This window comes from Camellia sinensis, chromosome 11 (genome assembly GCF_055761805.1).
Source record: "Camellia sinensis isolate YWXY chromosome 11, ASM5576180v1, whole genome shotgun sequence".
NCBI lineage: Eukaryota > Viridiplantae > Streptophyta > Magnoliopsida > Ericales > Theaceae > Camellia > Camellia sinensis.
The window spans coordinates 166,666,382-166,691,747 of NC_138971.1; the positions used below are offsets into that span (position 1 = coordinate 166,666,382).

General features: G+C 39.6%; 1 pseudogene across 1 annotated transcript; it reads left to right on the plus strand.

The window, feature by feature from the left end:
• The first annotated feature begins 2,750 nt into the window (after positions 1-2,750).
• Positions 2,751-5,015, plus strand: LOC114261282 (subtilisin-like protease pseudogene; annotated as a pseudogene). Its single transcript, XR_014344653.1, has one exon. The product of XR_014344653.1 is annotated as a subtilisin-like protease pseudogene (transcript).
• Positions 5,016-25,366: the final 20,351 nt, after the last annotated feature.

Here is a 25,366-nt window from a genome sequence, read left to right on the forward strand (position 1 = left end):
TAAATTATATTACACTAAATTTTAATCTACAGTACACATTTTATTTTTAAGATAATTTCCAAAATATTTTTTTGAAATTGCAAGCTTTTCCAATTGGAAAAGGTGTACAAATCCACTTTGTTAACATGTTTTTTTTTTTTCGAGAATTACAGCACATTGGGAATAAAAATAAGAAAAAAAAATTATAAAAATATGTGGGATGCAAGTGATTTTGTGATATGGTACAAGTAAAATGTTGCAAGGGTGCAAGTGTGACTTGCACCCGTCCATATTTGTGTTAAAAAAAAAAAAATTCTATCCTGCTAGGATGTAATTCTCTCTACTTTCTAAATTTGTTCCAGGTGGTAGTAATTTCATTAGTACTACTAGAAAATATAAGTTCAGAGTGTTTTATTAAGTAATGAATCACCTTGGTTAAAATTTATGTTGGTGTACCTAAAAACTAATTCTTGGAATCTATTTGGACTGCCTTATTGTCTTTTTTGGAGTCGCTTGAGGAGCATTTGGAGATGACATCAAGCATCATAGAATTTCTTAAGAAGCAAGGTTTCAAAGAACAATTTAGAGGAGGAGGTATCCCATGAACTCGTAGATCGCCGTTTTGGTAAATTTCGCTTGTTTTATGTTTTTATTTTTTTAATGTTGATTAGTATATACTAGTTAAAGTACAACAGTTTCACTAATTATTAACTAAGATTTAACAAGTTTGAAGATGTATTTAATGAAAATAGATTCATTAGTTATTTCTTACTTAGCATGACCCTTGTTAAAATACACACTAACCAAAGTAGAGACAAAACTATGTGTATACTTTTTTGTGTATTTTTACTAGGCAGTGTTGGAGTTGCTCTAAGTTAGTGATGTGATTAATAGGAGCTTGCCATGTACAAAGGAACTTCTGGTTGTTAAGCTAGACTCATTATGTACAAAATTTGTATTGACATGGATAGAGAGGTCTATACAATGTAATTGATAATATGTTAATGTTTTTCTTGTTTATTTTCTTTGCAGATTGGTTTTTGATGACTTTTTAAAGCATACTTGCAAATCAAGATCAAGTGCTGAATTTTTTTCCTGAACTGATACTTTAGTCCTAGTTGCAAATCAAGATCGAGTGTTGATTTTTTTTTTTTTTTTTTTTTTGTGGACTATATGTCAGTTCATTTTGGGATTTACTTTGATGATTTTTTTGTTATACTTAATGGATTATTTTTAAATTTGTTTGATAGATATATTTTGATTTATGATATGAATTGTTTAGTAAATTTTTTTGTGGAGTGGTGTATAATAACTAGTAGATTTCTTAGTACATTTAGGTCATGTTTGATTCACAAGATTAATAGTGAAGTATTAATAATCCTATTAAATTAGTGTGGTATTCACTATCCAATTGGATCAATATCCATTAGATTAATAATCTCACCCCTACCCCATTACTAATAATCCTACAAATTTGTTGGATTAATTATCCATTGGATTAATAATCCTAAACCAAAATGTTAAAACAAACCTAGGATAATTAGGTCCACGGATTAATAATCCCAATCCCATGCTCTAATCCACTCAATCAAACATGCCCTTAAAAGGCTATTGGGATACGAGTAGGGCTATTTGTGAAATAATAATTTAAATTGAAATATAAAATATGGGACAAGTTTAGTGACGAATTTTTTTCTTCATTTATACTTGTTATTATGATAAAGTAATTATTTGTCGTTAATAAATATTTTTTGTGACAATTTATTGCAGCTTATATATGAAAGTTTTCATTGATTTTGTTTTTGGTGACTAAAAATTTCATCACGTATATATATTTTTGTCACGAAATATATTTCGTCACCCATGTATGACTTTTGGAGATGAAAAATGTCGTTATCTTTACATCTTATTGTGACGAAATTATTTCCTCATCAATGATCAACATGCGTGACAAATTTTTCGTCAACTAAAGTTATAAACATGGTACTGAATAACTATTTGGTGACGAAAATGAGGATTTTTGGCGACAAAATGTTATTTTATTGGTGACAAAAAATTTCGTCACTAAAGTAATATTATTGGTGACAAAATTATTTTTCATCACGGTGATTTTTAGTGACAAACCTTCAATGATGAAACCGGTGAGGAAAATATTTCCTCACAAATATCTATAGTGACGAAATTAGCTCTTTAGAGACAAAAAAAATTCATCATTCAAGACCCAACTTCTTGTAGTGTAAACCCAGTGGATCCCGTTTGGGAATAAATTATTTTCGCTATTTAGGTTTTTACAAAAAATGTGTGTAAAAAATAAAAAGAATGATGTGATAGAGTGTTTTTTTGTTTTTTATTGACTATTTTAGCCTGGGATAGGCTATTTTAGCACATTCCAAACATAAATAAAATAATTAGTAGATGATTAGTGAAAATAAAAGAGATAAATTTGTTTTAAATATTTTAATACATTGCGACATTATTAGATTCAAAAAATGAGTCAAATTTTAAGCATACATAGCAATACTCTTTCTGATTTATTTATTTATTTTCAAAAATTATAATACTCTTTCCGATTTATTTATTTATTTTCCTTTCAAAACCTGTAAATAGCTAGGATCATTGTAAGCAAAAAATAACGGAGATGATTAATGTACCAATTCGGTCTTATGTACTGTCAATGTGGGGCCTCTGAATGACATTAAGTTTCTTTCCATTCAATCTATGTTCCCCGATGGTATATATATATGTATAGTTCTTTTACAGTCATTGATAACATGAAGTGTTGTGAATTACTCACGGCAAGCATGGCTGTCATGTTGATTCTGAGTCTCATATGCATTTTCAATTCATACCCCACCATGGCTCAAACACCAGAAACTCCATTGACAGACCCAACCATTTTAGAGACCTACATTGTCCACGTAAACTCCCTCGAGGCCCGAGTCTTCTCCTCCGACCCTAAAGAGATCGAAAACTGGCACCAGTCATTTTTACCATCGTCGTCTCGCTTGGTTTATTCTTATCGAAACGTTATCACCGGTTTTGCAGCCAGACTGTCACCAGAGGAAGCTAAAGCCATGGAAAAGATTGACGGGTTTGTGTCAGCTCAGCCTCAAAGACTGTTGTCTTTGCACACAACTCACAGTCCAGGTTTCATGGGGTTGAACTTGCGGCAGAATTCAGGGGCTTGGGTGGGCTCAAACTACGGCAAGGGCGTGATCGTCGGACTTCTCGACACCGGAGTTAATCCGAAGCATCCCTCGTTCAACGACAAGGGAGTACCGTGTCCACCGGCAAAATGGAAAGGGAAGTGCGAGTTTAAAAGGACAGCGTGCAATAAAAAACTCATTGGAGCTAGGAATTTCATTCCCGAATCAACCGTGGGCCCGTTCGACGACTTAGGACATGGAACCCACACGGCGAGCACGGCTGCCGGGAATTTTGTGAGGAATGCAAGTGTGTTTGGACAAGCCAAAGGTACGGCGGCAGGGATGGCCCCACATGCTCACTTGGCCATTTACAAAGTTTGTACGCTGTTTGGATGTTTTGAATCCGACGTTTTGGCAGGAATGGATGCTGCCGTGGAGGACGGTGTCGACATCCTGTCTTTATCACTCGGCGGAAGCTCAATCCCTTTCCGCGAGGATAATATTGCAAAGGGCGCGTTTGGGGCAATGCAAATAAGCATTTTTGTAAGCTGTTCAGCGGGTAATTCTGGACCTGAAAATGCTTCGTTAGCAAACGAGGCTCCGTGGGTTCTAACCGTTGGCGCAAGCACAATAGATAGAAGCATAACAGCCACGGCAGTGCTCGGAGACAAAACGGAGTGTGACGGCCAGTCACTTTTCCAGCCTACTAATTTCTCCTCTACTTTGTTGCCTCTTGTCTATGCCGGCACCAGCAATCCAACCTTGGCATTTTGTGACCCGTTATTGTTGATCGACGTTAACCTCAAAGGAAAGGTAGTGTTGTGTGAGGCAGGCGGCGACATAGAAAATGTCGAGAAAGGGCAGGCCGTGAAGGACGCTGGTGGGGTCGCCATGATAATCATGAACCAAGAGCGAGATGGGTTTACTATATTGGCCGAGGCTCACGTCTTGCCAGCAACACACGTGAGTTATATTGCTGGACAATATATCAAAGAGTACATAAAATCAACAAAGACACCAACGTCTATGATCGTGTTTAAAGGAACCATCGTAGGGGACAAGTTGGCTCCCATGGTGAGTTCCTTCTCATCAAGAGGCCCGAGCTTGGCTAGCCCAGGCATCTTGAAACCGGACGTCATTGGGCCCGGTGTGAATATTCTAGCTGCCTGGCCTATCTCTATTGAAAACAAGACCAATTCTAGATTGACATTTAACATGGTTTCGGGTACCTCAATGTCTTGTCCTCACCTTAGTGGCATTGCGGCCTTGCTCAAAAGTGCACATCCTAATTGGTCACCTGCTGCTATCAAATCTGCAATCATGACTACTACTGACAGGGCAAACCACCTTGGCAAGCCCATTATTGACGAAACGTTATTTCCGGCTGACATATTTGCTATCGGCTCAGGTCATGTCAACCCATCAAGAGCCATCAATCCAGGACTTGTCTATGACCTTAAACCTAATGATTACATACCTTACTTGTGTGGCTTGAACTACACCGACCAAGACATCTATTTCATAACAAAACATACAGTGAAGTGTTCAAAAGTATCCAAAATACCAGAAGCACAGCTAAATTATCCTTCATTTTCTATCACTCTTGGTTCTGGTCATCAGACTTATACGAGGACTGTGACAAACGTTGGAGAGGCTAATTCATCTTATGACTCAGTCATTGTTGCACCAGCAGGTGTTAATGTGACTCTCAATACTACTAGGCTTGAGTTCTCGGAGGTGAACCAGAAAATAACATATCAAGTGACGTTTAGTCGAGTAGCCACAGGCGGAGATGCCTCTTTCGTCCATGGAATTCTATCCTGGACATCTAGTAACAGCATACAATTTGTTAGAAGTCCGATATCTGTGAAGTTGGTGCGAGGAAAATGAGGCAAAAGCTCAAGCAACCGAGTTGGAAAATCTTGGGACTTCAATTGCACAACAGAAATGTACTTCTATATCATATTGTTCTGCTCTGAAATGTTTCAATTGAATATATTGTTTCAAAAAAATTAATACATCAAAATGACATGCATTGTTTTGAAAAACAGGGTTGCTCTAATGGGTTAAATTGATAATCAGAACGACGTACAATATTAGGTTTATCATGTTTGGATACATAATTGAGTACGACAATATCTCTTATTTTTATTTAATGTCAAGAAATTTAAATCACTAGATTTTAGTTTGAAAAATATTGACTTAATTTCGAATGTGTTTTAAAACATGATACCCTATAACAAAAACACATTTTAGTGACACCATACTAGTGGCATGTTCTTAAAAAATGTCACAAAAAGAATATTTGGTGGCATTTTTTAGAAAAATATCATAGAGCCACAAACATACAAGGTTCTAGTAGCATTTCAATTAAAAAAAGTCACTTCACTACAACAAAAATGTCACTACAACAAATTTACACTTTAGTAACACTACACTAGTGACATGTTTTTAGAAAATGCCACAAAAATAAAAATTGACATTAAATGTTTTAGAAAAATATCACAGAACCACAAACATATAAGGCTCTAGTGGCATTTCAATAAAGAAATGTCACATCAATTTTATGGCATTTTATAAAATAATGACACAAAAAATTATGTTCGTGACATTTACCAACAGATACCACTAAACTTTAGTGGCAATGGCATTTTTTAAAAAATGTCAGCACACTAGGTAGGTGCAAATTACTTTTTATGGCACTTAGGTGAAAAGTGTCATAAACAAATATTTTATAGCATTTTGAGAAATGCCACTAAGCCAAAAACTTTCCAAACTTATAATGGCATTTTTGAAAAAACAAAAAATGCCAATATATTTTCTAAATTTTAAAAATGCAGTAAATGATTAAAAATAAATAAATAAAACTCAATATACACTATAGGAAAAAGCACATTCAGCGAATAAATTTCCTGACCAAAAAAAATTTCGTCGCTGAAAGTATAGCTTTCAGCGACCAAAACAGCATTAGTAACCAAAAGTAAAGCTTTTTGGCGACTAAACTATTTTAGTAGCCAAAAGTCTACAATTGGCGACTAAAACTATGTTTGGTCACTTATTATATGGGTTTTAGTGACTAAAAATTTTTTTAGTAGCCATTACAACAAAATGCACCTTTGGCGACCAAAATTGGCGACTACAAAAAATTTAGTCGTCAAAAGTTGTAGAAATGGCAACTAAATTTTTTTTTAGTTGGAAAAAGTAAAATATTTTGCTACTAATTCTTTTTAGTCGGGGTATATTGTTTATTGGCGACTAAAAAAAAATTTAGTCGCCAAAAATACCAGAATTGGCGAAAGTTTATTTGCCAAAAGTTTATTTTCAGCGACAAAAAATAATTTTAGTCGCAGTAGGTAGAGATTTGGCTACAAAAACGCTTTAGTCGCCGATTGGAAAATAAAAAATTATTTTTTACCTTTGGCGACCAAAATTTTAGTAGCCAAAAGTTTATGTTCAGCGACGAAAAATAATTTTAGTCACCAAAGAACTAAAATTATTAGAGGGAGATATTTTAAATAGTTTGGAGGGATTTATGAAACACTTTGAGCGACTAAAAACTTTTAGTCGCCAATGGTGTAATATATATATATATATATATGTATATATTTCGTTTCCAAACCACAAACCAGCACCTCTTCTCTCTTTCTTCAGCGGTTCTCTCTCTGCCTCTCCCTCTCACCACCGACTGTCACTACCACTGTCGCTGGCCAACGTCCATCCCCACCGTCGCACGTTGCCACCGCCATCGCCGAAATCACCACCAACACTGCCGCAAATCATAGGTTTGTCACTGTCGCGTTTGGTCCTCTCCCTCATTGTCGATCTGGGTCTCTCTCTCTGTGTCGAGCCATTCCCTCTCTCTCTGTTTCTCTCTCTCTCTCTCTCTCTCTCTCCCTTCCCCTATTTCCCCATTTCTCACACTTCATCTAGGGTTTATATGATTTTTTTAATTTAATTTTGTGTTGATTTTGATAATGGGTTTGGTTGAAGTGTTTGATTTCTATGAAATTATGATATTCTTCATGTCGAAAATGGGTTTGATTTTAGTTTTATAGGTTTGATTTTCGTTTTATGGGTTTGAGAGAGAAGAAATTTATAAGATTCAAACCCATAATCAATGACCAATCTCGAAATTTATAAGATTAAAGCAATATGGAATATTGGTTTTAATGATAGCAATCTGATGCAGTGAGCATATGCTATTGATCTTCCTTCTTGAATTGTAATTTTCTTGTAACTGGGAAATTTAAGCTAAAAGTGACCACCAAATCCTGACTCATTGGCTTCTTTTTACTTATTTATTAATTGTTGGAAGATATACATGGAAATAACTATAAACTTTGAAGCATAGGTTTGTTCTCAAAATTTGTATATTGAATGCTTGTCCATTCAAGAAAAATTCAGGTAGTAAGTTCAGGTGGTATTATTAATCAAACAATAAAACTTCAGGTGGTAACTTTGTCCTTTCCATGTTCATATTCAGTCTTAACCTGTCCTACATTAATGACCTCAAAATTGTGTTACTCTAGAATTCAACTAATTTTAATTCATATTTCATATTTTATTGGTGATCAAAAGGAATTACCAAACCTGTGTGGTCTATTCTTTGCCTTTTTTCTTTGGAACACCTCATAATCCCAAATTGAATCAAACAAAGTTGCAGGAGCAGTTACTTTCCCATTTTGATAAATAAAAATTAGCCAGATGATTCCCCTCGCCCATATAATACATTAATAAATAAAAATGTTTTCCATTTTGAAGAAACAAATCAAAAGTAGGCAGATGATTCCCTCCGCCTATATAACATTGACCAATGAAATGAAGCGCCATCACTTTTAGAAAAATAAATTTGATTTTTTTTTCCAGTTAGTTAAATCATCTATTCCTACTCATCAATATCTTTGTCCATATCAATTTCTAGTCCAAGGATGTAGGAGGCTCAATCCCTTTCAAGAAATAATTTCATTTTTGCTTCTAGCAGTTGAATTAGTCCATTTTATATTGTTGAGACTTTGTTAGCTCTCCCACCATACTCTGTTTTCTTTATTTCAATAGATGGCAGCATGTCAACTACCTCATACTTGATCAAAGAGAAACATGCCATGAAATTTCTAAAGAAACACAATGAATCAAGTAAAGCAACAGTGACATGATGTTAACAGAGGCTATATATATATATATATATCTTTGCAGGGAAATGCATTACACACACAGCACATCATTGAACCGTCGTGTGGCCGACACGAACAGCTTCCCCATGCCAAATATGACTTGTGACAATTGATGGAATGTTATTCGGACCTATAGGTTGAGATTTAGAGCCGAATACGCCCAAAACTTAGTAAAAAAAAGGCGTTTCAGGGGCGAAACTTCAAAACAGCCTCTGAACCACCGTGTGTCTGACACGAACACCTTTCCCATGCCAAATAGGACTTGTGACAAATGACGGAATGTTATTCGGACCCGTAGGTTGGTAATTAGAAACGAATACGCCCAAAACTTAGTCGAAAAACGGCGTTTCGGGGGTGAAAATTTAAAACAGCCCTTGATCCGCTGTGTGGCCAACATGAACAGCTTCCCCATGCCAAATATAACTCATGACAACTGACGGAATGTTATTTGGACCCATATGTTGGGATTTAGAGCCAAATATGCCCAAAACTTAGTTGAAAAAGGGCATTTCGGAGGCGAAAATTCAAAACAGCCCCCGAACCGCCGTGTGGCTGACACGAACACCTTTCCCATGCCAAATAGGACTTGTGACAAATGCTGGAATGTTATTCAGACCCGTAGGTTGGGATTTAGAGACGAATACGCCCAAAACTTAGTCGAAAAACGGCATTTCGGGGGCGAAAATTCAAAACAGCCCTTGACTCGCCGTGTGGCCAACACGAACAGCTTTTCCATGCCAAATATGACTTGTGACAACTGACGGAATGTTATTCGGGCCCGTAGGTTGAGATTTAGAGCCGAATACGCCCAAAACTTAGTCGAAAAAGGGCGTTTCGGGGGCGAAACTTCAAAACAGCCCCCGAACCTCCATCTGACTCTCACGAGCAACTTCTCCATTACAAATAGGACTTGTGACAACTGATGGAATGTATTGTAGATGTATAGTAATGAAAATTATGGGAAAAATATTCAGAAACCAATATGAATTCAGTTTACGCCTTGTTATAAACTTGCTAATTTTTTGAACGTACACACGTGTGTTATATTATATTTAAGCTTTCATACAAGTATGAAACATGCTCATGGTGTTTCTGAGGCCATGTTTAACATGAGATATTAAGTATTCTTTCTTTGATGAACCATTTATAGGTGTCTCAACATACATTTCTACATATTTCCTTTTATGATTGAAATTTATTTTTGTTATTAAAGTTATCACATGTTGAAATGTCCATTCTGAAATGGCACTGACATACATTAATAAGCAGCAATGGTTTTATATCCAATCTAATGATTCAAGTGCCTTTTGCAAACAAATAATAAGGAAGTTGGTAAAAAGAATACTTTCTATTGACATTGGGCTTTGATATTGGTTTAGCCACAGAATTTGGATATATGTTGCATACAAAAAGAAGATTGTTACATTAGCTTTATGTTACTAATGAAAAATTTAGTAATGATTGTTCTGCATTTAACAATGTCCCTTATAACAAAAGACTTTAGAGAGGCTGAAGAATGACTGATAATTGATTCATCATGGAAGGTTGCTTCTCACTTATTTTTATTTGTCACTTGTTGCCAAATTCATTCATGAAGTTGGGCATTTTTGGATACAATTCTAATTTTTTTTTTTTTTTTTTTTTTTTTTGTAGATGACTTTGATGCGTGGACTTCCAGAGATATTTTGGTGTATGGAGAAGAAATTGTACTTTTGTATAGAAGTAATATAATACTTTTGTCGTCTCTTTTTGTGCAGTTAACTATTGCTGATACAGAAAACTTTTGGCAGCCAACAGATAATTACTGGCATGGTAGATAAATCACCTTTTATCGCCGTACAGATATATGATTTTTTTTCGTGGTACATAGATGTACTTTTGGCTTGGTACATACATCACCTTTTGTCGTGGTACAGATTACGATGGGAATTTGTACCATGCCAAATGGTCATTTCACATGGTATAGTAAATGTAATTTTTGTATATGGAGGGCTTTACTTTTTGTATGATTCTATATTTTGTATGGAATTATTATTTTAGTTTGGACAATAGTTGGTTTGTATTTACTTGGATAGTTAAAGTAATTTATTTTTTGTATACAGATGCAGATTGTGGAATGATTGATAGTTTATGTATCATTTTATTTATATACGTATTACAGGTTGCATGAAATACAGACAGGTTATGGACACATTATAATATTTGCAATAAAACATAATATCATGTTTTTGTCGACTAAACATTTTGTAGCCAAAATAAGGGGAAAAAAAAAAAAAAAACCTTTGGCTACTAAAAGTTTTGTAGCCAAAAGAAAATCAAACATTTGGCTACTAAATTTTTTGTAGCCAAAAGAAAAACAACCATTTGGCTACTAAATGTTTTGTAGCCAAAAGAAAATCAAACATTTGGCTACTAAAGTTTTGTAGCCAAAAGAAAATCAAACATTTGGCGACTAAAATCTTTCGTAGCTAAAAACAAAAGCTGAAGCATAAAAAAATATTTTTGCCGACTAAAAATTTAGTAACCAAAAATGTGGAAGTTTAGGCGACTAAATTTTTAGTAGCCAAAAGAAATACTATTTGCCGACTAAAATTTTAGTAGCCAAAAAAGATGGACTTTAGGCGACCAAAATTTTAATAGCCAAAACACTAATAGTTGCTTTAGGCGACTAAACAATTTAGTAGTTAAAAATTTTTCCACGACTAAATTATTGGCTTTTGGAGACAAAAAAATTGGTCGGCAAAAATGTATTATTTAATTAATTTTCCAACCTATTGGCGACTAAATATTTAGTCGGCAAATGAATACATTTCGCGACTAAATGAAGTTTAGTTGCCAATTAGGATTGCCGACTACTCTTCGGCTACTAATTTACCGACCAAAAAATTTAGTCATGGAAAGACTATAGGCGACTAAAAATGACTTTTGGCGACTAAAAATTTAGTCGCCAAAAGTGAAAATTCTTGTAGTGAGCCCAAAGTAAAGCTTTTTGGCGACTAAAAAAATTTAGTAGCCAAAAGTCTACAATTGGCGACTAAAAATAAGTTTGGTCGCTGATTATATGGGTTTTACCGACTAAAAAAATTTTAGTAGCCAAAAGTAAAGATTTTTGGTGACTGAAAAAGTTTTAGTAGCCAAAAGTCTACAATTGGCGACTAAAAAATAAATTTAGTCACCAAAAGTGGCCATTTTTAGCGCAGGAGAACTAAAATCCTAAGGTGGGAGTTAAATTTTTTGGCGACCAAAATTTTGGTAGCTGAAAGTGCATCTTCGGCGACCAAATCCGATTTTGGTCGGCAAAAGTTAAGTTTTTTAGCAACTAAAAAACAATTAGTAGCCAAAAGTATAGAATTGGCGACTCAAAAATATTTTTAGTCGCCATAAGTGGTCTTTTTTTACTTTGCTAGTAAATAGTTTATTTTACATAAATTATGTTCAATAAAATAATTATATTTATACATATAATTTTATATTAATATGGATGTATGTATATATAAATGATATATGTTGCATATATAATCATGTGGTGCTATAGAGGTGTAGTGGGAAGAGTGTGGTGTATAAGGTTTATGGTGCGGGAGGTTGGCGGTTCGAGTCTCCGCAAGAGCGGATCAAATTGTTCTACAATGAATTATCATCACGAATGGCACTTGATAGCGTCACGAATAGTGCTTACCATGACATTAAAGTGTCACTGAAAGGTTTTAGTCTTGATGGTGTAATGACACTTATAAGTGTCACTAACTCTTTTTTTAATGACACTTGATAGTGCCACAAATAATATCTGCCATGACATCAAAATGCCATTGAAAGTTTTTAGCCATGATGGTGTAGTGACAGTTGCAAGTATCTACCTTGCCACTAGTATCTACCGTGGCACGGATACAAATGGCACTTCTTCAAAATGCCACAAGACTAAAAAATGTCATTAAACCAATAGTTTTGTGGCACTTTCAAATTTCACTAAACTAAGAAAATGTTGTAGTGATACATTTATATATATATATATATATTGATGTTTAATTTATTTTTCACAAGTTTTGAGAGAAACTTTTCAAACAAGAGAATACAATTGAATGGATGTATTGAATTAATTTTTAGGGGAAATCAGCAACACTACACATTCCTAAAAAAAAAAAAAGAAAAAAAAGAAAGAAAAGGAAAAATCAAATGTTTTTTTATTTATTTATTAAAGACTGTAAACAGGCTTATTATAAGTAAAAGTAATAGAGATAGTGATTAATAAGAGCATCTCCAATCCTTCATTATTTGTTTCATTAAATTTGGATAAAAAATTGGTTCAAAACTTGATTTGATATGAAAGGCTCCAATAAGTTTTTATCAAATTTAACTAAAAGCTTGATTTGGTGAAAATTTTGAATGCTCCAATCCTTCCTCACTTAAGAATTTCATCAAATCCTTTTTAGAAATTCTAAATTTATCCCCAAAAATTACTTTCATCAAATTTGGTGAAAAGTTTGTTTTTATCTTGATTTGGTGAAAAATTTAGTAAAAAATTGATTTGATACAAATTTTGATGAAATGGTTGGAGGTCATGTGTTATCAAATTTTGATAAAAGATTTGGTGAAAGCTGGAAGGTACTATGAGAAGTACCCATTTGACCATGTGCTCTGTGAATGTAGGTGTTCTTAACCACATTTAAATTTAAATTTCTGTTAATTAACCCCTGTAACCCATTCAATCTAGGTTCACTGATTAATCTATCAACTAGTTTATATATATATATATATATATGTATATTACTTTTATTTGGTTAGTATATAGCATACACTAATGGTTGTGCCTCTAAGTTGTTTTCAAACAGTCAAATATTTTGATCAACTATAGTAAAGCTCTGAGTTGAAGGGCGGGTGCTTGGTGTACTAGTAAAACTATGCTTTGGTGACTTGGTGGCCATGGATTTGAGGCATGGAAACAGTCTCTCCGTTTGCAAGGATAAGGCTGCATATATCAATCATTTCCCAATTCCCACTTAAGCTGGAGTTTCGTACACTGGGTACGCCTCCTTATATAGTAAAGTTATGAATTATTTTTTGTCAACTTTAGTTAGATTTTATGGAGGATTGCTTGTCTTGAATAGGTAATATCTAATTATGTGGCTGTAAGAGAAGCCCAATATATAGATTAATAGTTGAAGAAAGGAAGAGAAGATTTCTCTCATTTACTGGAAAATTAACCTTAATTAAATCAGTATTAATCAGCTTGACTGTCTACTACCTATCCATTTTTAAGATACCTGAAGGTGTAGCCTAGGGGTGTAAATCTGGCTCAGCCCGGCCTGGCGGGGCCCACCTGGGCTTAGGCTGGGCCCAGCCCATGTTGAGCCTCGCGGAGTCTTGCCAAAATTCGAGCTAGGCCAACCTACGGGCCAAAAAAATAAGCCCAGGGGTATTCGGGCCTTGGGTGGGCCTGGCCTTGGGTTTGGGTCGAACTTAGGTGGGCCTGACCATTTTATTTTTATTTTTTTTAAATTTTGCTACCAAAATTTTATTATTTTTCATTAAAAAATACACTAGGCCTTGGGCGGGCCGGGTTTCAGGTCGGGCCCTAAGTGGGCCTTAAGTAGGCCTATGGCTGGGCTAAGCGGGCCGGGCCAGGCTTGAAAACGATGACCCAGGCCCTAACCTAGGGACTCGAGCCTAAACAGGCTGGGCCTATCTCGGGCGGTGGGCAGGCTTCGGGCCGCCAATGAGTTGCGGGCCATTTTTACACCCCTAGTGTAGCCAAAGAATTGAACTAGAAAATAATTAATTCTCGGAGGTGAGCTAGAAAATAACATATCAAGTGACGTTTAGCCAGGTAGCCACTAGCGGAGATGCCTCTTTGTCCATGGATTTTTGGCCTGGACATCTAGTAACAGCATGCAATTTGTTAGAAGTCCAATATCTGTGAAGTTTGTGTGAGGAAAATGAGGCAAAAGTTTAAGCAATCGAGTTAGAAAATCTTGGGACTTCAATTGAACATCAGAAATTTACATCTATATCATATTGTTGTGCTCTTAAATGTTTCAATTGGATATGTTGTTTCAAAAAAATTAATAAATCAGATTGATGTATAATGTTAGATTTAACATATTTAGACACCATAATTGAGTACGAAAATATTTATGATATTTATTCAACTTCAAGAAATTTAAATCACTAGATGATTATAAATAATATCTTTGGTTTATATTAATAATTTAAGTTTATTTTTCAGAAGTTTTGAAAGAAACTTTGCAAACAAAAGAACACACTTCACTTGATGGATTGAATCAAGTTTTGGGTGATGTACGAGCACGAAATAATTCTTCTCGTATGATCCTGTTGATCAAGTTTGCACTCCTCCAAACAATGTTGCTTTGCCACCTGAAAACACAAACGTGAGCTAACCGGCGGGTGTGTGCCGGAAACCCCTCCGATGCCTAAGTCAGCAATTAGACAATAGACAATAAGCTCTGTGTATTCTAGAGTAAGAATTGGGATACCTGTCCATAGGTTTGGTCATGAGCTTTTATAGACTTTACTTTGGCACAATCCTAGTAGGATTCCAACTCTCCCTATGAGAGTCCTCCTAGGAATCACACACCCTACTCACTACCAACCAAGTGAGATGGTTTTGCACAATCCCAGTAGGACTCTAACTCTCCTTAGTAGAGTCCTCCTAGGAGTCACACTCCTACTCACTACCGACCAAGTGAGATGGTTTATACAATCCCAGTAGGACTCTAACTCTCCTTAGCAGAGTCCTACTAGGAGTCTCATCACTGCAAGCCAAGTGAGATGGCTGAACCCTTTACCTCGGTTATACATTTCTGACCGAACTGGCTTATCTCGGTCTCCTGCCATTCGGACCGTGTGATCGAAAGCCGATCTATCGAATGCCACCCTACCGAGCTATACACAGCTCAGCCCTCACTATTGATGTTACCTCAGTTTTGTCTGTTTAGACCGAGGTAACTACAGCAGTCTCCGACCGAACTAACAAGGACGAGGTCCAACTTGTGAAGCCCAAATACCTCGGCCCATAGTTCGGCCTAAATCTGAAATATGAGATGTCTTCTTGGCCTAAGACCGAGCTATACCAGCCCTTATCTCGGCCCATTGCGCGGCCTAACTTCCAAAGAAGACTCTTCCTAGCTCGGCCTAATTTGTTCATAAATTACCCTCTCAATTGCCCCTTAATTCCATCTGCGTAGCATGATTGGGATTATTTTTCCTCCAGCCGAGCTAAGAATGCCCTACTCTGCCGAGCTAAAAAGTTTGTTCGGCCCCCATTAAGCCTTGTTAGTTGCACAACATGTTCTTCTACTAATCTGGTACGACGTCATTCCCAGGATACATGGCGTGCCCCCAATATCCTCGTTCTCCTGTTACCACCGTCATGTCAAAAATTTGAATAGCCCTGCCTTTTTGCCTTCAACGTATATATCCTTCGAGTTTACAATCGTATGGCTAGTCATTCTCTCTGTGTCTCGCCGAGGTAACCATCATCCCGGCCAAAGAGTTCAAAAAAATTTGTTGGTCAAACCTGCCAACCTGCTTTGGCCGAGGCAACCATCATCCCGGCCAAAGAGTTCAAAAACATTTGTTTGTCAAACCTGCCAACCTGCTTTGGCCGAGGCAACCATCATCCCGGTCAAAGAGTTCCAAAAAATTTTGTTGGTCATACCTGCCAACCTGCTTTAGCCGAGGTAACCATCATCCCGGCCAAAGAGTTCAAAAATTTGTTGGTCATACCTGCCAATCTGCTTTGGCCGAGGTAACCATCATCCCGGCCAAAGAGTTCCAAAAATTTTGTTGGTCATACCTGCCACCTTCCTGCAACCTAGATCCTCATCTTGGCTTAAGAGAGCTAAATATTGGTTATTCTTGCCAACCTTCTTCAGCGCGGATCCTTATCTCGGCTTGAAGAAGAGCTAAATGCTTGGCCATTCCTGCCAAACTTCTTGATTGCGCCCCAGTCGGGCAAAGACTTGTTAGTCAAACCTGCCAACTTTCTGCAGCCTAGATCCTTATCTCGGCTTAGGAGAAGTGTTGGTTTTTCCGGCCAACCTCTTCAGCCCAGATCCTAATCCTAGCTGAAGAGAGCTCAAAGTTAGTTATTCCGGCCAACTCTGAGCGAAGTGTTTGGTTTTTTCAGCCAAACGTCCTGCAGCCTGGATCCTTATCCTCGGCTTAGGAGAAGTGTTGGTTTTTCCAGCCAACCTCTAAGTTGGTTATTCTTGCCAACCTAGAATAAAGTGCTTGGTTATTCTGACCAAACGTCCTGTAGCCTGGATCCTTATCTTGGGCTTAGGAGGGGTGTTGGTTTTTCCAGCCAACCTCTAAGTTGGTTATTCCTGCCAACCTAGAGTAAAGTGTTTGGTTATTCTGACCAAACGTCCTGCAGCCTGGATCCTTATCCTAGGCTTAGGAGGGGTGTTGGTTTTTCCAGCCAACCTCTTCTGTTGCCCCTCCAGTCGGGCAAAAGACTTTTCAAAAAGAGTTGGTCAAACCTGTCAGCCCACTTTGCCCCTAGTCGGGCAAAGATTTTTGCGCGGTCGGTCCTACTTGTCAACCGTGTTATCTTTTGTCGAAGGTGTTTTGTCCGACATCGCTGTTGTGCCAGACTCTACCTTGGTGCGCGCCCCATCTTCCTCTACTCTGATGTGTTGGTGCACTCTCTCTATCAGGGCTTCCATAGTAAGGGGCAGCGTCATTGTCATTGAATCCCTCAACTCAGTTCACGATATTCTACTTCAGTCAATTTTACACCATCAAATAGATACTGCTCATCTTCTATATAATCTCTGAGCTCCTTCAATTTCTTCAAATACTCTTGCCTTGAAACTTTCTTTATAGCTCCAATGCCATCTTCCTCTAAAGCATTAGACCTCTGAACAGCTTCTTCTTCTTCCCTCTGTGTTAATTTTGGCTCAGCTAGCTTCCTTGTTACTGCTGCATCCCTCTCTTTGGTCATGCAATTGTTCTTCCTCCGACTTAGAACCATCATCATCATCATGAGAAGTCCTTCTTTTAACTCGTCTTTCTTCTTCATTGCTCTTCTTTTTCTTCGAATCTTCCTTCTCTGTCTCCGTCTTCTTCTTCTTCTTCTTCGACTTTCTCTGCTTCGAATCCTGCTCCTCTGTCTCCGACTCCTTTTTTCTTCCCTTTGTCTTTTATCTGGCTCGTCATAGACTTTATGTCAGTCATCATTCTTCTTATTACTTTGTCTTGCTCCCTTATGCGATCTTCGAGAACTTGTGGATCTATCTTCCGCTTCTGTCTATCAAGGCTTTGAGAGCGGTGTGGACTTGAGCCCTGTCTTTCTCTTGCTTCTCTCCATGGATTCCTTTGCTGGGGATCTAATTCCGCTATAGGTGGGATAGAAGGTAAACCTTCGCGCCTCCCACCCCCTTCCTGTGTTTGCCCATCAATAGCAGATTGTGGCAAGTCTTCATTGTGCGCTATTGCTTTCAACTAGAGAGGAAAACTTGATCAAGAGGTTTTGCTTTTCGTGAAATTCCCACAGACGGCGCCAATTAAAGCCACCGGTCCCCATGCCTTGCACATATTGTCCGCTTTGGCATTCCGACCGCACGGTTTTGTTCCTCCCCCACTGGGGGAAAAGGCCTATGCAAGGTAAGAGGAGCCTGCCTGCTTATAAGGTGGGAAAGTAGTCCCTCACAGACTGATGTGGGATTTCCCGCACATTAGCCCCCAGCTGCGCTGGCTCCGGTCACCCTGGAAGGAGTTCCCACAGACGGCACAGGTGAGATCAGCAACACTACACATTCAAAAAAAAAAAAAGTACTTACGTGTAGATCCTAATAAGTGGACTTATTATCTAATGGGTCCTATGGAAAAAAATTTGTTATAAAAAAAGTCACTTGGTTTAAGCAGTGAGGAGGGTGTTGAAGGATAAGCATTATCTTTCAGGAATATGATTCCTAGGAGGACTCTACATTAAGGAATAAGAGTCCTACTAGGATTATGCCAGGTAAAAATTATAAAAGCTCATAGCAGGACCTATGGACAGGTATCACAATCCCAATTCTTACTCTAGAATACACAGAGCTTTTGTGTCTATTGTCTATTTGCTGACTTAGGCATCGGAGGGGTTTCCGGCACACATCCACCGGCTAGCTCACGTTTGTGTTTTCAAAAAGTAAAGTGACAACGTTTGGAAGAGCGCAAACTTGATCAACAGGATCATACAAGAAGAATTATTTCGTGCTCGTACAATTGGCGCCGTCTGTGGGAATACCAGAAAGAACAAAACCTCTTGATCAAGTTTTCCTCTCCAACTGAAACCAATGGCGCATATTGAGGATTTGCCGCAATCTGCTATCGACGAACAAACCCCAAAGGGGGGTGGGAGGCACGAATGTTTACCTTCCATCCCACCCATGGCGGATTTTGAACCCTAGCGACGGAACACCCTGAGGGACACAAGGGAGAGACAGGGCACTAGCCCCCATCGCTCTCAAAGTCCCGAAAGACAGAGGCGGAAGCTGGACCCTCAAGTTCTAGAAGACCGTGTGAGGGAACAAGACGAACTAATAAGGAAGATGGCGGCAAACATGGAGACAATAAAGCGCCAGATAAAAGGAAATGAGGTGGCGACAGGAGAGGGGCGCAAAGGCAACACGCCCCCTCGCCACTCGGATGGTCGTAACAGGCATACCACGCCATCACAAGTAGAAAGAAGAGCCTTAAAACAGGTGATACTCAATCAAGGACTTCCAAGACTCATTACTCCAGGTTTGAAAGAACGAGGACTGAGAAGTTGTATACGTCGGGAAGCACTTATCGGCCCTCCCACACGCATCAAACGACATCAAGGCACTCGGAGTTGCCTAGATCTACGGACCTACGAACAGTGCTGGAGGAAAGGGCCTGATGAAAGAAAGACACTAGGGCTCATGACCCTCGCAGAGTTTTAGCCCTACAGTGATTAGTCCCTAGGACACACGGGAGTGTCGAGGTAGGAATGCCAATGATGTGCCTTGCTGACGAACCAGCATATAAGGTATTGGCAAGGTTATAGAGCTCGCCGTTCGTTCCGGCAATAGAGAACAGACCACTACCTTCAGGCTTCCACTAGCCCAAATTCACTACTTATAAGGGAAAGACGGACCCATACATGCACTTAAGCCACTTTCGCCAGGTTATGGCAGTATACTGGCGAAACGAGGCCCTAATGTGTATCTTGTTCCCATCTAGCCTTGGTGATCTAGGTCTAACCTGGTTCGAAAGGCTACCAGAAGGCAGCATCTCCTCATGGGCACAACTAGCAGAGACGTTCGTGACTAGATTCAGAACGAACACCAAGACACCAGTGGAGATCTATCAACTACTCTCCATTGACATGGGCGAAAAGGAAACATTGAGGTCTTACAATAGTCGCTATTGGGAGACCTTCAACTAGATTGGTGATTGCCTTACAAATCTCGCTATCGCACAATACAAATGGGGTTTACCAGTTGGAAACAAATTGAGGGACTCAATCACTATGACACCACCCCTCACAATGGAATCCCTAATGGAAATGGTGCATCAACATATCCATGTGGAGGAAGACATCGCCCGCGCTAAAACAAAATTTGGCACAACAACAATGCCAAACAAAAAGGCTACAGCGAAAGTCAACACGGTGGAACAGCCACGCAAGAATGAGCGAGGCAGGCGAGCTAATAGAGAAGACCCAGAAAAGAGGAACTTAAGAGTCAGCATTGCCATCACCACCGTGTTCAATAAACCCATTTACCGAATTCTCCGCGAGATACGCAATGAACCCTTTGTTCAGTGGCCAGCTAAGTTAGGAGAAGCACAAAGGGGCTATGACGAGAGGTCCCGTTACACCTTCCATGATGAGAAGGGGCACCGAACTGAAAATTGCACGCCCCTGAGGCAACATCTGGAAGAATTGGCAGCTACTGGTCACCTGGACCAGTACATAGAAGGGGGAACACAGCCAGCCCCCCAGGACCTCAACAGACCAAACAAAATACCAGACGACGATCCACCCCAAGGCATAATCAATGTGATTCATGGGATCGTCGAACCGGAATGAGTATGCGAACTCAGGGGGACGATCAAGAAGACTAAGCACTTAAGAGAGGTGCTAAGCGCACAACCTACCGTCAAAAGGGGCAGAACAGAGGCTGCAAATGTCATATCCTTTTTAGACAAAGATCTAGCAAGGTTGCATTGCCTTCACAATGACGCACTGGTGGTGACTTTTCGCGTCAAGAATTTCGATATCAAGCGGATTTTGATCGACGAAGGAAGCTCATGCGAGATAATGTACTACGAAACCTTCAAACAACTGAAATTGGAGGACAAAGACCTGGCACCTGCGACATCTCCCCTCGTCGGTTTCAACTCAATGCCAGAATGGCCAGCTGGCAAGATAATCCTCCCAGTCAGAGTAGGAACCGTAACAAAACAGGTGGAATTCTGAGTATTAAAGGTCCCTTTCACCTACAACATCATCTTGGGAAGGACATGGCTGCATGCCATGCGCTCAGTAGCCTCAACCTACCATCAAGCATTGCGGTTCCCCAACAAAGCCGGAGTAATTGAAGAAGTCTTGGGAGACCAAATTATGTCAAAGCAGTACTTCGTCACGGTAAATGGCAGTCGGGCTGCAAAAGGGTATGTAAAAATGGTGGAAGAGCCAGAAAGCAATGAACAGTTTGCGGACGTAGGCAAAGCAGCAGAGCAGAAGGCAGTAGAGGACTTAGTTGAGGTAAGGGTAGACGAAAAGGACCCAGAAAGGTTCTTTTTACTAGGCTCGTCTTTGTCCAGCATTGAGAGAATTGAGTTAATGGAATTCTTAATCTCAAATATCTAAGTGTTCGCCTGGATGCCATATGACATGCCTGGCATAGACCCTAAGTTCATCTGCCACCAGCTTAATGTCCACCCAAACGCCAGACCAATCATACAGCGCACTCGCAGATCGGCGCTCTACCACGCAGAGATAGTGGCAGAGGAAGTGGGAAACTTGCTAAAAGCAGGAGCCATCAGAGAAGTGTACTATCCCAGGTGGATCTCTAATATTGTAGTAGTACCAAAGAAGAATGGAAAGTGGCGTGCTTGCGTGGACTACAAAATAGTCAACAAGGCATGCCTAAAGGATAGCTTCCCCCTACCATGGATAGACCAACTGGTGGACTTAACAGCAGGGCACAATCGACTTAGCTTCCTTGATGCATATAGAGGTTACCATCAGATCGCTATGTACGAACCAGACCAGGAGGTCACATTTTTCACAATGCCTAGAGGGTTGTATTGTTACAAGGTCATGCCCTTTGGCCTAAAAAATGCAGGGGCAACATTCTAGCAGATGGTCACCAAAATGTTTGAACCGTTGTTAGGAATAACAATGGAAGCTTACATAGACGACATGGTGGTCAAAAGCAAGGATGAGAAGGACCATCTCAAGGACCTAGATGAAATGTTCCAAATTCTTAAAAAGAACAAGTTGCGTCTAAATGCATCTAAGTGTGCATTCGGCGTAGGATCAGGCAAATTCCTAGGCTTCCTGGTGACCAATCGAGGTATAGAGGCAGACTCCTCTCAGATCAAAGCAATCCAAGATCTAGAAAGGCCCAACACAGTCAAAGAGGTACAGCATCTCACTGGCCTAACAACCGCACTCAATCGGTTCATAAGTCGATCATCAGACAGATGTCGACCATTCTTCCAAGCATTGAATGCCAAGTTTGAGTGGGATGAAGAATGCGACCGTGCCCTAGAGAACTTGAAAGAGTACATGACCTCTCCTCCATTGCTAGTAACACCAGTGCTAGGAGAAGAACTCTTTTTGTACTTGGCAGTCTCATAGCATGCAGTCAGCGCAGTGTTGGTCAGAGTAAAAGGAATCCAACACCTGCCCATATTTTATGTTAGCAAAACCTTGATAGATGCTGAAACAAGGTACCTACCATTGGAAAATCTGGTATTGGCTTTGATGATGGCCTCACGAAAGCTGTCGCATTATATTCATGCCCACACCATAATTGTCCTGACAGCCTTCCCATTAAAAGCCTTGTTTGAGAGGGCGAACTTTTTGGGACGAATTTTGAAATGGGCAGTAGAGCTGGCATAATTTGATATCAAGTTTCAACCCAAAACCACAATAAAAGCCCAAGCTTTGGCAGACTTTGTGGCTGAGTTCACACCAGGAAGTCATCACATCTGCCCAGTTGATTTAGCTGATACAACAGAAGTGGGGATGAAATGTGCCGCATGAACTACGCAACCCCCAAAACAAGATGCCCATCTACATTCCAAGATGTACATGATTGAAGAGAGGGAAGAAGGGGCAAACCATGCTATTTCTGGCGAAGACTCACCAACAAGTAAAAACTTAGGGCAGACAGATAGTGAGAAGCAAACCCCAATATCAGGCATAGACTTGGAAGAAACATCAGCAACTCACTTGACCCCAAAACATCATCTGACCCCTCTACTTGTTGAAAACTGTTCGTTGGAGAGATGTGGAAGCTCTTTGTAGATGGAGCATCCAATAGGCACGGTGCAGGACTTGGCATAGTCCTCATCTCACCAGATGGCCTATTAGTGGAACAAGCAGTCAACCTTGGCTTCCCAGCATCAAACAATGAGGCGGAATATGAAGCACTTTTAGCAGGCCTAAGATAAGCACTTTTCATGGAGGCCACCGAGCTGATGGTTTACAGCGACTCCCAGTTGGTAGTAAACTAGATTTCAGGCGACTACGAGGCGAAAGATGAGAGGATGGCTAAGTGCCAAGAGTTGGTCAGAAAGGAGATCATGAAGTTCGAAGTAGTTCTGATAGAGCAAATCGGCCGATAAGAGAATAATAGAGCAGACGAGCTAGCAGGCTTTGCTTCAATGGCAGATACATCTATTCCACACCCATTACTCATCGACTTCCTACCTAGACCAAGCATTGAAGAACCCGAAATAACTGATGTATGCTGCACCGAACTAGGTCCTTCCTGGATGGACCCTATCATCCTGTTCTTAAAAGATGGCAACCTGCCTGAAGAAAAGAAAGAGGCCAACAAAATTAGAACCAAATCATAGCAATTTTGGCTCTCTCCATCATTGGCATTATACAAAAAATCCTTCACAGGACCTTACTTGAAGTGTGTCCATCCTAGCAAGGTCGAGGCATTTTTGTTCGAGATACATGAAGGCGTATGCAGAAGCCACAAAGGGGGAAGATCATTGGCGTACAGAGCAATCTCACAAGGATATTGGTGGCCATACATGCAAGCAGACTCTGAGAAGTATGTCAAGAGGTGCGAGAAATGTCAGAAGTTTGCACACCAGATACATCAACCAGCCAGAGAGCTTCTACCATTAACTAGCCCATGGCCCTTTGCAATGTGGGGCCTAGACATAGTAGGACCACTTCCAATAGCACCCGGTAATAGAAAGTTCTTTCTCGCAGCAACAGACTACTTCACAAAGTGGGTGGAGGCTGAAGCACTCGCATCAATAAAACAGAAGGATGTAAAGAAGTTTGTCTGGAAGAATATCATAACCCGATTCGACATACCCAAAGCATTGATATCTGACAATGGCAGTCAGTTCGATGGAAAAATCTTCAGAGGCTTTTGCGAGGAATACAAGATAGAATTCTACAACTCTATACCTGTATACCCTCAAGCAAATGGCCAGGCTGAAGCTTCGAACAAAGTCGTCTTAGATGGCATAAAGAAAAGATTGGAGAAATCAAAGAGGAAGTGGGCTGAGGAGCTTCCTCATGTTTTATGCTTATCGTACCACGCCTTGGCAATCAACTGGAGAAACACCTTTTTCTTTGGCCTATGGCATGGAGGCAGTAATCCCACTGGAAGTAGGCCTTCCCACCATTAGAAGTGAAAATTTTGACCCAGACTTGAATGGAGAAGCCATAACCTTGGAACTTGACCTGGCAGAAGAAAGAAGGGAAAGAGCTCTAGTCCACATTGCCTCATACCAGCAGGAGCTATCCAGAAAATACAACAAAATGGTGCATCCGAGACGATTCAACATTGGGGATTGGGTATTACGCAAAGTAATGGGCAACACTTTAGTACCCGGAGATGGCAAGCTAGGACCTAACTAGGAAGGACCATACAAAGTGGTTGGTTTAGTAGAAAAAGGGGCATATCACTTGGAAGATGGAAACAACAAAGCTATTCCCAGGCCATGGAATACTGCCAATCTCAAGCCCTTTTATTTTTAGTTTAAAGTATTTGTAATTTTCATTTTTTCAAATAAAACAAGTAGATTACTTTTTTTAGCATGAATCTCTCTATTGTAATAGTTGTTCTCAGACATTACCAGCAAGGGGCAACCAGAAAGTTTGGCAGGGATAACCAAACATTGAGCTCTCTTCAGTCGAGATCAAGATCTAGGCTGAAGAATGTTGGCCGGAATAACCAACATTGAGCTCTCTTTAGCCGAGATCAGGATCTGGGCTGAAAAGGTTGACAGGAAAAGCCAACACTTATCTCTCTTCAGCCGAGATCAGGATCTGGGCTGAAGAGGTTAGTAGGAAAGCCAACACCTATCTCTTTTCAACAGAGATCAGGATCTAAGCTGAAGAGGTTGGCAGGAAAAGCCAACACCTATCTCTTTTCAGCCAAGATCAGGATCTGGGCTGAGGAGGTTGGCAGGAAAAGCCAACATTTATCTATCTTCAGCTGAGATCAGGATCTGGGCTAAAGAGGTTGGCCGGAATAACCAACATTGAGCTCTCTTCAGCCCAGATCAGGATCTAGGCTGAAGGGGTTGGCAGGAATAACCAACACTTATTTCTCTTTAGACGAGATCAAGATCTAGGCTGAAGAGGTTGGCAGGAATAACCAATGTTTTGCTCTCTTCAGCCGTGATAAGGATCTAAGCTGAAGAGGTTGGCAGGAATAACCAACGAATAGATGTCTTCAGCCGAGACAAGGACCTCGGCTGGAGAAGGTGGGCAGGTATGATGGGTATCTCGGCCGTAAAAATTAAGGAATGGTAACCGAGTAGAATGTAGTAAGGCAATTACAACTAATAGTATCCAACCAAACAAAAAGAATAACAAAACAGAGGATTTCA